Raw genomic sequence first — 4,580 nt, 5'->3', positions numbered from 1 at the left:
CACTGAACTAGCCACCACTACTTCCAATCAGGGACCACAACAGTCACAACCTTTGGCCATGACAACACCCATTGCGGAACATGTCCTTAGCAATTCACCTTTGGAAGAGATGTCGCAACAAACATCCTTGACACCTCCAATCCTTCCAAAGCACCTAAAGCCTAGGCTTGAGGATAAATCTCTCGAAGACTTGGCCAAAGAAATGGCACATCTGACCAATGAACTAGAGATGAAGTGCATGGTGAAGCTTGATCACAAGCTGACAGCCATCACACGTGCATACATCCATGTGGACATCGGAAGGCCAACACTAGAGCACACAAAGCTCATAGCTGAACCACTGACTTGGTATGAGTAGCAACATGTTTGTTTCTGCTATGCAGCTATTGTTGAAGGAGTCATAAAGGACATCCCAAAAGCCACAGCTAGAGAATTGCGCTTGATACCCTCATTTTATACAACTCTATGTGAGAAAAACAAGGAAAATCTTGAAGCAATCAAACGAAAAGGGAAAGGACAAGGTACCTTTGCACCAAATTGATACTCCAACCAAAGTTTGGCAGCCAAAATTGGCCACCAACTAATGACACTTGCTAAGCAAAGGAAAGCCCTTTGGACATCAATACATGATTCCACGTACGTTGCCCCGACCTCATTGAGAGTGTTGGCAACTGCCCATGATGTCTAGCTTTCTACCACTGTCCAAAAACATCCCTTGTATGATAAAGTGCTTCTAGAAGAAGATCTACACGTGGCTAGCAGGCTAGGAGTAGGGAGCATGGTACTTGATGTCAGCGCATATGTCTTCTACCTCACTCAAGACCCTGCAATCCTAGATCTCTATGCTTCCCATCAATACAACCATGACTTCTTCAATTGGTTTCTTCCAAGCCTACATGACAAAAACCCTAAACCGTCTCATGGCTCTACACTAGAGTCACCCAAACCTCCAGAGCAAGAGAATAACGGCTCTAAACACAACACTCACCTTGACAAGAAGCAATGGAGATAGGTTCTAATAGATAAGGACAAAAATCTAGAGGAAATGCCTAATCAGGAGCAACTGTCAATGCAATCGAATGTGGGGTTGAACAAAGGAGAATTAGCTGGACAGCTAGACTCTCCAAAAAGAGAGGTGGTTGAACCCTCACAACCTAGCAAGGCTGTTCAACCTAGTGAGGCCGTAGCAAAATCCCATGACGACATGCCACAGAAAGAGAATGCTAAGGGCCCAACCAAGCACATCAACTATTGACCTAGTTCAGGATCCTGAGTCCTTAAAGGATACACCTCTAGTGCCCAAGAGAAAGAGAAGAAAACAATGAAAACAACGATAGTTGCAAGCTACTGCAGACGACAAGAAGATTGGGACCAAGAGTACTAAAAAGATGATGAACAAAGCATCTAGTTCATCCATAGGTAAACCCATTGCCATCTCTCCTAACAGTAGTGAAATCTCAAACACATCCATGTGTTCTGATAAATCAAAGCAACAATTACCGTCAACTGTTGCTTGTGACACTCAATCCACTGATAGAGAAACTCGCATTGATCAATCAAGAGTGGATACAACACTATCACAACAGGATGCTAAGACCATGCCGGTCACATCCGAGGTGAACCATGACACAACTACCATAAAGCCTCAGGAGATACATGAAAAGCTCGAAGGCATAAGCAATCCTGGCATTGATCAATCTTGCTCATCCAGGATTGAGCCCCCAGCTATGCTAAAGCCTAAGGAAACCCTTAGAATTTTGCATGAGATAGCAACCGAGCAAGCCCTCATAGAACATAGAGATGTGGCAGATTGCTTGACTGAGTGGGACACTAAACTAAAATTGTTCGTACGTGTCCATGTTCATGCAGACATGGGCACATTCCCTAGGGAGCAGCTGGAGGAATATTTGCCTTATCTGCTATCGTGGGAAGAGCAAGAATATCTTGATGGACATTATGACAAGCTCTTACATGAACACATGCGACTCATCTCTGACGAGGAGGCTGATGAACTACGCTTAACCGTGACATTTAATGAAATGCTCTGCCAACCAAATCTCTTAGAGATAGAGCAACTAAAGTGACAATCAGAGGGTAGAAGACAATTTGAAAAACGTTGGTTTGAAAATTGCGCTACAATGGCCGAACTTGGAGCCCAAATGATGACAGTCTCAGAGGAGCGACTGGCCAAATGGCGGTCCTAAAGAGACCCGACCTATGTGGCACCAACTTCATTTCGAGTTCTAGCTATAGTTCGAGGTATGGACCTAGCTGGAACTAGCCTAGAGAGCCCTTTGATTGATAAAGTTCTCACTAAGGAGGAGCTACATGTTTCCAGTAGACTCGAACAAGGCACCATGCTACTCGATGTTGCCAAATATTTATTATTTGCTAAGTAGGCTACCACAGAAGCTAGATATGTGTGCCACACTTGAGTACAATTCTGAGTTCTACAATTGGTTTTTATCCTCACAGAGTGACATGGTTTCATGAACATGTACATAAATAAACAACGTGTTTTGTGACTGTGTAAATAATACCAAAAGAAGCAAAGGCCAACACATGCCATGAGCAATGATAACCAAGTGCAGGTGATATGCATCAAGTCAAAACTAAGGGATTCAGGTTGGTGATGTCTTGTTTAGCTGGACATTTTCATTATGGTTGAAGCATGTGACTTGCATGTACTCTCACGCCTTTCCAAGTGAATGCAAAATGACATAGGTCAACGCCTAGAAGCATTTAATATCCAAGTCACCACAAGACCACCAACCCCACAAAGAACCATTATGGAGGAAGTGACAGGAATACCAAGAAACAAAAGCCATGACGGAAGTGCTGCTGGATGAGAACCCAAGGACACCTCTGCAAAAAGCACATATTGCAACTGAGCATGGCCAAAGCATAATCATCGATTACCTCCTCCTTCTTGGCCAAACTCTATGTTTGGGCAGGAGCCACGCTCTCAACAAGGGTGAACGTCTCTTCATCATCTAGGATTCAATTCACAAGATGCTCTGCCCTTGTCCATGCACAGCTCACTCCAAGTGCTACCTCAATTGTTCGAGGTTTCACATGTTACAAAGAGCTTTGCAAAATCTCAAGTGTATCTCTTTATCTCAACAACAGTTCCTCCAGCATCAAGGCTGGTGACACAATCATCTCTGTAATATCCATTCTTCATAGCCTTTGGATCCCAACATTTCTCAATCCAAATGAAAGGCTAACAGCCTCAATGTATGGCATTGATTGTATTCATTTTTTCCACCAAAAAAGAAAAAAAGAAAAGCAAAAAAAAGAAGAAAAAGAAAAAGAAAAAGAAAAAAAAAGCACACATGATCACAGCACCGCACCTAGGGATCCTCAAATTAGGTACGTCCGGTGACCTTGGTTGGCTGGCTTCGTCTCCCTAATACCCTAGCCCTTTGTAGATCCCCCACAATTGTCCAGGGCACATCAAGAACATGACATACCTAGGGAGCTCGCATCGCCTATGGTTAGACCTGTCACCCTGAACCACTTGCACAATTCTTTTGCACTCGATCTCAATGCCATTACACTCAACAGTGGTAAGCAAGGCGCGAAAGACAATGGAAAAGTACACCATACTTTTCAAGCACTACAAGTAGCCACTAGCTACCAAAAGCTAAGACATCAAGGAGCTCAATTATGCTACATTGCCTTGACAAGACCATAATGATGTCTCAAGCAATCTTCAAGTGTACTCCCCGTCTTCATCAACAAAATTTTCCATCAACTTAGCCCCTTGCTTCACTGACCCATTGCTATACGAGGAACCAGGCCGACAGTCTTCTAACTAAGTAATACCTAAATACGCATGTGTACTCACTTAATATTCACACTATAACCTATACATGGTTTGGGTCCTCAAGTGCAGGAGAATACTCCAGACTTGCTTAGAGTTCGACCTGTCTCCCAAACTAATCAAAATATGTCTTGTGCACGATAAGAAGACTAGCACTACCCCTTAGGGAGAGACCACATGAGAGGTTTTCCAATTGCAGGTATTAAAGACTCCAACGAAAACACCGTCTGCTCTACATCAACACTCAACTCTGAACCCTTGTCCTTTACTTCATCATGCAAGACCACCAGAGAATCATCACGAGCAGAATCCACCATGAGCATCCCAAGAATACCAACACCCGTGCCAGCTATGAGTGACCATTCCCAACAACGAGTAGCCCTATCGCCACCTACAACAATCATATCACAAACCAATGAGAACACCAACATGCCCCCAAGGACCTTCTTCCACACCACCACCAACACTCCTCCACGGAAACCACAGGCGTCCTTGCCACCCACGTCTTTGGTGCATGCTACAGCCTGCTACCTACAACGGTGAGTGCCATGGGACTAGCACTTGTCTAGGAGGGGGGTAATGTTAACCGTCAGACAAATAAGATGGAAAATCTGGAAAAGCTAAAGCAGAAGACAAAGGCCAAGGCAAAGTGAAATGGAAGTCGAAGGCGCGCTAAGAAAAATCTAGAAACATGAGAAGCGCAAAAAAGTCCTAAATAAGGGAAAAAGGCGCACAAGGAAAAGCGCAAGTCAAT

The sequence above is a fragment of the Lygodium microphyllum genome, chromosome 19, assembly GCF_053477565.2.
Source record: "Lygodium microphyllum isolate KBCC chromosome 19, Lygodium_microphyllum_v1.1.10, whole genome shotgun sequence".
In the NCBI taxonomy this organism is placed as follows: Eukaryota; Viridiplantae; Streptophyta; class Polypodiopsida; order Schizaeales; family Lygodiaceae; genus Lygodium; species Lygodium microphyllum.
This window is presented reverse-complemented; position numbering follows the sequence as displayed.